Genomic DNA, 11,656 nt, shown 5'->3' with positions numbered 1-11,656 from the left:
TTTTTAAATTTATTTATTAACAGATTTTATCAGTTTTTGCGCATCGATATAAAAACAGGAGATAGATTTTTAAAATCTTGTCATATAACTGGAAAAAATATTTTTTTAATCATAAACTAATAAAATCAATTGATAAATAAATAAAACTGTAAATAAATGAATAAAAACAATGCTTATATTCACCTCCGAAAAAATGAATGAGGTAAATGAATCAGGAATCTATCAATGAATTTATAACTGAATTCATACCCTGACCAACAAACTTCTTCGGGAAATTAAAAATCAATCATTATTCACGTTTTTTTTTATTATTAACTGATTTTATCAGTTATCGTGCATCGATATAAAAACAGGAGATTGATTTAAAAACCCTTTTCATATAACTGGAAAAAAATATTTTTTAATCATAAACTAATAAAATCAGTTGATAAATAAATAAAAATGTAAATAAATGAATAAATAAAATGCTTATTTCCACCTCAAAAATTTTTTTTCAATTAAGTACTTATTTATCTTTTTTTACTCCAACTAGAAGCATTAACAGATATTTTGTGAACAGCCAGACAGAGGCGATTAAAATGTCGAGTGAACCAGATATAAAATAATTTTTCTTCAACAAACAACTATTATGGTAACATCATTTAGTAGCCAGGCAATTTAAGCGCTCGAATCCCTTGTCATTTACCTGCATAATATATTTATTAGCAAGACATTTTAAACACTTAAAACGCTTGGTAACTTATCCCGTCAAGCAACCTTCACTTATACAGGCAGCCAGCTTCCCAGTCAAGAGAAAACAGTAATAGATTCCACGTCTCGACCTATATAAAAAAATTAAACCATTGCTAACCGTTCAAATAAACAGCTGGACGAAGGACAAAATTCAGGTGGTGCCTGCAAGCAATCCAATCACTACCTTAAGCCTTAAGTATGACATTGCATTGTTTACAATCGGGTTAAACTCGAAGGCGCCGTGGAAATCCTTGTGTCTAGTCGTGTAATTCGATGGACGCGTTCAGAAAGAAAATTTTCGTATCCAATATCCGCAGTCGAATAAGATTTGTTACGGACACTGGACATAAGCCCACTAGCGGGAGAATTGAAGACTGGACAGCGGATGGTAAAACCAAAACAAATGTGTCTTTCAGATAATTGAATTTCTAGAAAGAAATCGGTTCAGGTTCTGTTCGTTTACAATTAGTCGTGGTTGCACAAGTTATATATATATATATATATATATATATATATATATATATATATATATATATATATATATATATATATATATACTATATTATCTATATATATATATATATATATATATATATATATATATATATATATATATAAAGGTTTTTTGCCACGAAGGAAACAATGAAAAAGCGAGATAGTCAAGTACTTTCGGTCCTGTTCGGACCCTTCACTGAGGCAAACTGATTTTACAAAGAACAACATAGTTCAAAAGAAGGCTTAATATACAAACTGACACTACCAGATTAGCCATAAGGGCGATTTTCACTCTACAGAAAGGAGGAGCCCCCAGAGGCTAGCCACACCTTGAAGGATACCTGCAGTATCCTTCAAGGTGTGGCTAGCCTCTGGGGGCTCCTCCTTTCTGTAGAGTGAAAATCGCCCTAATGGCTAATCTGGTAGTGTCAGTTTTGTATATTAAGCCTTCTTTTGACTATGTTGTTCTTTGTAAAATCAGTTTTGCCTCAGTAAAGGGTCCAAACAGGACCGAAAGTACTTGGCTATCTTGCTTTTTCATTGTTTCCTTCATGGCAAAAAACCTTTATTTATACATAGCATCACGTTTTATATACTTCGTGATCAAGGTATTCATATATATATATATATATATATATATATATATATATATATATATATATATATATATATACATACATACATACATACAATCCTTACAATGAAATTGTCACTAATTGCACGGAGTAAGATTCCCAAACGGAGGTAAGGTAAGTAATATTCCACATTTGACCAATAGGTAAATATTGCACATTTGATCAATAGGTAAATAGCACGTTTGATCAATAGGTAATATTCCCATTTGATCAATAGGTAATATTCCGCATTTGATCCAAACAAAACCAAATTCACTAATCCCCCATAGTAGTATATTGGAAGAAAAAATACCTATTTACCTAACAGAGAAAAAAAACCAATAAGAAACTCGCAAATTCCACGAGAAAGAATACGAAAGAGACCCATTCATCAACTCAGACAATGAAGGGTAACTTGCTCTGGTGCTGAATTGACACACAATGAATCATTTTCGATTATTTTCATTTGTTGGTGATTGTATTCTGTTTTCGATTTACAGGTTATTCGATGCGTAAGAAGTCGATCTTTTTTTTTGTCAGTTTGCAATATTTATCATTAAGCGTAATATATTACTTAGTATTAGATATTATGCTGCTGATTTAGAGGGCAATGTCTATTTTACTAACTGTTCTCGTTTTTAAACTGACCTTGTAATATGTGATGAATAAAGTTGCTCTTACATTAACAAAAGTATTTAGTTATTATTCATCCACGAGTTAAAGTTATTCAGTGCTCTAAAATAAGAATATAATTCAGTTTATGAATTAGTGTTATTCAGTGCTCTAAAATAAGAATATTATTCAGTTATTCAGTTATGAATTTGTATTATTCAGTGCTCTAAAATAAGAATATTATTCAGTTATTATTGATTTGAGTTTGAGAGTTATTGACTTCTGTAAAATTCATCTTAAGCACAGCATATTATACAACTGAACGGCATTAAATGAATGATGTATTCCACATACATTTTAAAAATATATGACGTTCGTAATTCAGCTTATGTCACATTATATCATTGTAAAAAAAATATTTCATCCTGAAGGATAGTATTAGTTTCCTTCCTTTTCGAAGGATTCTCATCCTATCAGAAGAGGCCAGTTCCTACGATACCCCACGAAGTACTTCCTCGAGACTACAGAAGCAATTTGATCTCAAGTATATAATTAGATCCTATAATTGTACCGTGAATTTTAATGGAATCTGATCGTAAAATTAGAACGAAATTGAAGTATAAATAGTAATGTCTGTTTTCATTTGTTTTTTTTTCGCGTTTTTTCGACTAACTTCTTATGTAGTGTTTTTCTTAGGCTTTTAAACCCTCCTTTCTTTTCTTTCGTTTCTTTCTTTCTTTCTTTTGTTTCTTTCTTTCTTTCTTTCTTTTCCTCCCTTTCTTCCTTCCATTCCTTCTTCTTCCTCTTCTTCTTCTTCTTCTTTTCTTTTACCTATCTCACATTTTTTTCAGAATTTTCTCTTGTATTATTTTCCTTAGGTTTTAATCGTCCTCTCTTTGGGGGTTTTCACTACTTTCTTTCTTTCTTCATCATCTTCTTCTTCTCCTTCTTCTTCTTCTTCTTAGTCTCCTTCTTCTTCTTCTTCTCCTTATTCTTCTTCTCCTTCTCCTTCCATCAATCGTCGCTATTCCTCCTCCTTCTCCTCCTCCAAATTGCCGACGAAACACCAACTAACTCTCACCCCCTTTTAGGGCAGAAGGACCTCTCCTAACTTTTCCTTAGATCCTATTGAAGGAGAAAGACAGACAAGGGACTCCTGCTGTTGACTCCTATCCAGAGTTGATCGGGAAGTTCGAGGATTTTTAGGGGCCGAAGGAATCCTCAGCCTGATGATGGAATCTGGAGAATGAATTGAAGGCGGTTCTTTGTGATCAAATAGTAGGTGCCTAGTTGTTCGATTATATATATATATATATATATATATAATATATATATATTTTATATATATATATATATATATATATACTCATATGCACTTTATAATGTGAAAAAGCAAGTCGCTAATCAATCAGTCGAAAAAGCAGTCTCCCTCCTGTTAATTAATTTAAGCCATTTTCGTCGTCCCTCAAGATGTGAAATTATCAATTAGTGTTCTATGAGAAAAAAAAACCTTCTAAATTATCGTAAACTATATTCAGTAAAACAAATCTAAAAATCTGTCTTATAATATTCTGTGCAAAAATAAACGTTAGAATGTCCCCTAAATATATTCTGTGAAAAAAGTTTAACAATTTATCCTTATATATTCTGTGAAAAAGAATTTCAAAATTCTCTTAGAATATATTCTGTGAAAATATAACACAAGATTCTCCTAAAATATATTATGTGAAAATTATTTTAAAAGTTATCCTGAAATATATTCTGTAAAAAAAAAAATTAAACTATCCTACAATATATTCTGTGAAAGATATTTCAAAAATTAGCCTAAAGTATATTCTGGGGAAAAAAGATACAAAAAAATATCCAGAAATATATTTTGGGAAAAAATTATCCGAAAATATATTCTGTAATTTTTTTTTATTGTCCTATATATTCTGTGAAAAAATGTAAACATTTACCACAAAATAACTAGTTTTTTAATCTCAAAATAACCTCTGGAAAAAAATTTGTTTTAAATTTATCCCAAAAAATCCTCTAGGAAAAAAAAGTATCTCAAATTGCTTGCCATACACTAACGAGGATACAATGACCCATTTGGCACTCCTCTGGGCATTTTGTTTGAAAACAAAAGAAAAGCTTTGCGCGTCCAAACCTCATTAACGCTCGGCGATGCGTTTTTTTTTTTTCGCCTAAATTTTTTCATCTAGTTTTTTAGCCCATCTCTCTCTCTCTCTCTCTCTCTCTCTCTCTCTCTCTCTCTCTTCCATCTCGAGCTACGCGTATTTTCGATTCGTAATTAGGACCATTCTGTCCGTGGGAAGGGAAATTATTCCATTTTTATTTTCCAAAGCTTAGTAGCGATAATAAGAGAACTCTTCGATTGCATTTTTTTTCGGAGGAAGAACGGATTGTTGGATCTGAGCCTATTAGAATGTTGCTTTTCTTTGTGTTTTAATATTCAGGGCGGAAAATAGCAACACGTTATGCGATGAGAACGCGTGGGTGTTTTTGAAAGCTTTTTTTTGTTATTGTATTTCTGTGTCACAGGATACTTAATGCCTATTAGTGTTTTTTTTTTTTTACTATTCAAAGCGGCAACGAGAGTGTTTTGGTTGCCTTACAAAAGTTTTTTTTTTTTAACAGCAATTTTATGCCTATCGAGTGGGGTTTTTTTTTCATTTGTTTCAATACTCAGGGCAGAAAAATAGCAATATCTTATAAGATAAAAGCGCCTGGTTGTTTTTCTTAAAAGCTATTTTATTTGTTTATTTTTTGCAGAGTTTAATTTGAAACTAAAAAAAGAAACTTTCTGGGAAGTGGAAGTGTGAGTAATAAAAAGCCACACATCTGCATTAAAAAAATAGGCAGGAAGTCTAATTAATAGAAATGAACAAACAATTTAACGCAACATGAGTAGGCCCACCATAGTTATACGTGTATATATATATATATATAAAAAGTCCAGAAGGAGTCCATGATACTATATTTAAAAGGCCAAGTTTATTCATATGAGACGTTTCGTACAACTGTGTGCATCATCAGTCTGTGAATAAAATACAACGACATATTAAAATCATATAAAGTTAAAAGGAATTCACAATTTTAAAAATAGAGTCTAAAAAGATTAAAAAGAGCAGTAAATAAAAAGAGAGACTACTAAAAACACCAACCGTCCATGATCAGAGGTGAAGATGGAATGAGTTACAGTTGGCAGAGAGAAGCGACGACAACTATGCCAGGTACAGAGGTGACGAGGGGACAAATTACCGTTTAATTTGTCCTCGTCACCTCTGTACCTGGCATAGTTGTCGTCGCTTCTCTCTGCCAACTGTAACTCATTCCATCTTCACCTCTGATCATGGACGGTTGGTGTTTTAGTAGTCTCTCTTTTTATTTACTGCTCTTTTTAATCTTTTTTAAATTTATTTTTTAAAATTGTGAATTCCTTTTAACTTTATATGATTTTAATATGTCTTTGTATTTTATTCACAGACTGATGATGCACACAGTTGTGCGAAACGTCTCATATGAAATAAACTTGGCCTTTTAAATATAGTATCATGGACTCCTTCTGGACTTTTTATAATTGAATGCTGAAGCACTATATATATATATATATATATATATATATATATATATATATATATATATATATATATATTTAACTCAAGATAAGTAGGCTCTCCATAGTTATAGTATATATATGTGTGTGTGTGTGTGCGTGTGTGTGTGTGTGTGTGTATGAATTATCCTAAGCAGATTCCCACAAAAAAAACGTAAAAGAAAGTAAAATAAAACTATTCACCAAGCAGAAATAGCAAACATTAGATTTGTCAAATGGTTATTTCCATTACAAACCACCAACTTCATACTGCACTGAACATTCCACAAAAAAAAAAAAAAAAAAAAAAAAAAAACACGTTTCACCACGAAGTCCCACTGAACAAACCATATCTCCGTTTATCGTTCCGATGAGGCGTCTGGTTTGGGAATATCTAATTCTGCAAAGTAGACCGAGCCATAATGGGACGACATCATTATATATTTCAGATCACTGGAGAGGGAAAAAAAAAAAACATAGTCTCCTCACTTACCTTTCCAATTCAGTCGCGTTCAGATGGCGTTTGAACGATAGTTGTGGAAGATATGGGAGCTTTTTTTTTTTTTTTTTTTTTTTGAGCTCAGTTCAGAGGGAAATGGTTTGTTAAATGTAGAGACTGGGACAAGAAAGACGATAATTGTTGATGAGAAAACAGTTTGGTGGAGTCGCTGGGAAATGGGGTGTTAGGGAATGTTTCATCTCGAAATTGCAAATTTCAACTTTTCTTAAGCTGGAAAGGTGCAGGAATCATCATTGTAAATTGGTAATGAAAGCTATCATATGTATGCATATATAATCAAAATAGACGCGTTTATATATATATATATATATATATATATATATATATATATATATATATATTGTGTGTGTGTATGTATATACATAAATATATACATTAGATTTATGTATACATATATAAAATCTCAAAGCACAAGAATGCCCGAAAATAAAACAACACAAAGCGAGCTGAAATTCCGCCACAAATCTACAGCAGCCTTCAACACCTTGAAGGACAGAGAGAGAGAGAGAGAAAAGAGAGAGAGAGAGAGAGAGAGAGAGAGAGAGAGAGAGAGAGAGAGAGAGAGAGAATATGAAGTAAAATTTCTTTACAAATTCCTGAAAGTCTGCATTGAAGAGGTTCAAACTCTGAGAGACGTGCGACCGTGGAAATTGTGTTAATTCCTCCCAACCTTTTATCTGAGGAATTTAGCAGCGGCTTTATTTTTTTATTTTTTTTTTTTAGCAAACTAGGCTATAAAATCTAAGCCTCAGCGATGGGTTTGAAAATAACTTACGATTCGTAGAGAAAAAAAAGTGACGGTCGGTGATTTTTGCAGTCATACGCTTGGTAGTAACACTCCCACGCATGACTGCAGAAGATTCTTTGTAGGAATTCTTTCATACTTCGAAGCATTCGTGATTGTTGATCTGCAATTATATTTAGCTATTATTTAAACTTTTGTTTTGAAACTTTTTATTTACACTTTTACATACAATCAAATTTTTCTCGTACTTTTGTGAAGGTCTAATTACAATATCTACCAATCATTTGGCCACTATTTTGAAGTATTTAATGTTTAATTTAAATTTTTGCATAGAATGAAAATTTTTTTCATGTGTGCATATGAGTGTATAATTATAATATTTGGCAATCATCTGACTTACTCGTCTCGAATCATTTTATCTTCGTTTATGCATGAATCAAATATATGTATAAGTGAATGTATTATTATAATATTCAACTACTGTTGGAATTCCTGTTTTGAGACATTTTATTTTTTTTAGTTTTGCATCAAATCAAATGTCTTTCTGATATCAAACTCACAACTTTTCCCTTTCAGATGGTTATAATATATATATAATATATATATATATATATATATATATATATATATATATATATATATATATATGTATATATATATATATATATATATATATATACACACATATATATATATATATATAATATATATATATATATATATATATATCTTGCAATTCCACAATGGTCCCGTGGGTGAAGTATATAAAAGATCCTCAAATCAAAATGAAAGAAGGAGGTACCAAGACTTTCAACTTTTATTCCAAAGTCATCATCAGGGTACTGAAGATGACCCTGAAGATGACTTTGGAATAAAAGTTGAAAGTCTTGGTAACTCCTTCTTTCATTTTCACGTGAGGATCTCTTTTATATATATATATATATATATATATACTATATATATATATATATATATATATATATATCACATAAATATATATATATATATTATATATATATAACTATATATATCCTATATGTATATATATACTATATATCTATATATATATATATATCTACATATATATATATATATATATATATATATTATATATATATATATATATATACTATATATATATATCTATTTCATGGCGTTTATTTTAGCTTCTTATGCTTATAAGGTGTATGCCTTGGTACAGATGGTTAAGTATTTCAGTATTAAAAGCTTTTCTTTTTTTATAAACCTAATACTGAAAATTTTGCTTACAGATCAGATAATACCTAAATCTTCTAATTGATGAATGTTTAAATAACTCTGTCCTTAAGTAAGATGTTGTTTCCTAAAGACAAAGAACCTATAAAATAATCCCGAATAGGGTCCTGTGAAATAATGAAGGGCTCTTGTTTCTTAAAGATGAAGAACGTTACTATAAAAAATAATGAATGGGTGGGTTCGCGTTCTGCAAAGCATGATACATGATACGAGTTACGTGAAAAGGATACGTTTCATGAAGAGCGTAATTTGGATACATGATAACGAGAAAATAGCCACAAATATGATACCTCATCGTGACTTTATGTCAAATAAGCCTTCAAAAGGCTATGATTTGTTTATCGAATAGGCATCAATTTAAATTTGGCGTTTACTGGTCAACAGGATGACCAACAATGACATACATTAATTTGCGAAATAGTTTACACGAATATGTATACATATACTGCAAATACCGGAATCATTAACGTACAAAGCTACTAGATTGTTTTGTTCGATTTAGGTAACTTTATATTATTGATAAATTTTATTTTTAAAATCGCATTTTTACTTATTATATTGGTAGTTCTGGTACCTCTTGCAGACGACTTGCCGCCATTTGATGTTGTGCCAAAATTTGGTAATCAAAATTCTTACCAGTTTTCTTAATTTTAGCTTTAAAAAAACGTGGTTTTAGCCTATTTTTATATGATTTGAATTTATTCGATATTAAAATATATTTTCTTTATTCAAAACATTTATTAAAAGAGATATAAATAGTAATAGTTTTTTCTTCCCAGTTACCAGTAACCTTTTAATAGTTGCCAGCTACTCTCTTTACAGAAGATATTTATTTGCGCCATCACTAGATGGCACTAGGATTTCTTTTCGCAGTCTGTTTTACGATTTCGTTTCGAGACATTCTTGATTAATTGATTGATTGATTTGCTAGTCCTTACTGTCGTCGCAACGACGAAGACATTCTGGAGGATATAGGGTTGCTATACTAATATTTCAAACGTTTGTAATTTTATATTACGGGCTTATGGTCATAGTGTATTTGAAAAAAAGACTATTTTGAGGGTCAGATGGCAAACTTCGCTTTAAAAACTGACAGATTTCAAGGTAAAATAAGACCAAACTAGAATATTGGTTTTTTATTTCCATCTATGTGATAATGGATCGTACTAACGGGAATTTATTTTTATTGTATATTATCTATTTCTTGTTGCATCTATATTTGCTCATTGTCTATAGACGGAATTTTGTATCAAACCTATTTTTATTTTGCTATTTTTAATTTTAGGGTCGTATCTATTTGGCTGGTTGCTCTGACTGTTGCTTCTTATGAATGAAAGACTGAATCCAAGTTTCTCTTTCTCTCTCTCTCTCTCCAGATTATAATCTGCAGTTACAAAACAGTTCTAAAATGTTAAAGAGACAATCTCAGGGGCTACTGTTCTATTCATTATAAAATCTCTCTCTCCTCTCTCTCTCTCTCGAAATGTGCAGATTTAAAAACACATTATTCAAAAGGTCTAGGGAAAAGTTCCTGGAACCACACTTTCCTTATCATAGTAAAACTTCACTTCTCTCTCTCTCTCTCTCTCTCTCTTCACCTCCATTTCCTCTCTCTCTCTCTCTCTCTCTCTCTCTCTCTCTCTCTCTCTCAATAATCTGCATAGTTTACAAGGCATACTTCTAAAAGCTTATGGGTTAGGCCGTTAGATCCATAAAACTACTGGCCTCTCGGCAATTGAAATCTCTCTCTCTCTCTCTCTCTCTCTCTCTCTCTCTCTCTCTCTCTCTCTCTCTCTCTCTCTCTCTCTCTCTCTCTCAATAATCTGCATACTTCTAAAAGCTTATGGGTTAGATTCATGAAACTACTGGCCTCTCGGTAATTACAATCTCTCTCTCTCTCTCTCTCTCTCTCTCTCTCTCTCTCTCTCTTCTCTCTCTCTCCCTCAATAATCTGCATACTTCTAAAAGCTTATGGGTTAGATCCATGAAACGTGGAAAAAAAGCTAACTTGAAACATTTCTAAAGATTAATCGCCGATACACAACGGGGCCCCCAGTTCGTTCGGTCATAAAAGAGCCATACGCTTCCATTAAGTTCAGCGGATTTCGTTCTGCAAAACAGCCAATGTCCGTTGTGTCCATTTTCTCATTAAACAGGACGCATGATGCAGGTCATGTGGACAGGTTCCATGATGCGAATAATGGGTCATCCAGTCCAGGTAGAATTAAGGACCTGGTGGATTTCATTGGAACAGTCTGCGCTACGTGAATCTTCTAAAAAATGTTAGGGTTTCCCTGTAATTCTGGCGCATGAAACTTAAGAAAAAAAAACTAGGATTTCTCTAAAAATCCTACGTATATTTTCATTGTAACAGTTTGTACTACGTGAACCTTTAAAAAATAGGATTTCTCTAATCATCGTAGGTATATTTCATTGTATTAATGTGTCCTACGTGAATCTTCTAAAAAAAAAAAAAAAAAAAAAAAACTAAGATTTCTCTAAGAATCCTACGTATATTTTCATTGTAACATTGTGTCTTACATGAATCTTTTTTTTTAAATAAGCGAGTGGATCTGTTCCCCGCAGATTCATGATAGCCATCCACTCGCTAAAAAAAGTTAGATGTTATAATAAGTAGATCCGACAAAGACGACAAAATCGTAATAATGGACAAAGACTTCTACCTCGACAAAATCAACCAGCTCCTTAGCGACACAAACACTTACGAAAAACTGACGAAAAATCCCCTCCAAAACGTTCCCACAGAATTTTTTCGGAAAGTAAGATTAACTGGCCAAGACAAAAAGAGTATTGAACTATTAGAGAAATTTAAAGTAATTAATCCTAAATTACCCTACTTTTATGGCCTTCCCAAAACTCACAAAGACAATCTTCCATTCAGACCCATCGTTTCATGCGCCGGAGCTTTCAATTACAAAATTTCTAAGTGGTTAGCTGGCCTCCTTTCTCCTTTTTTAGGCACTTTTTCTCCCGGTCACATTAAACATTCGGAAGATTTTTGTCACAAATTCAGAGAAGCACATATACCACTTCACAACATA

Source organism: Macrobrachium nipponense, chromosome 43 (genome assembly GCF_015104395.2).
Source record: "Macrobrachium nipponense isolate FS-2020 chromosome 43, ASM1510439v2, whole genome shotgun sequence".
NCBI lineage: Eukaryota > Metazoa > Arthropoda > Malacostraca > Decapoda > Palaemonidae > Macrobrachium > Macrobrachium nipponense.
Note: the sequence above shows the minus strand (reverse complement) of the source record.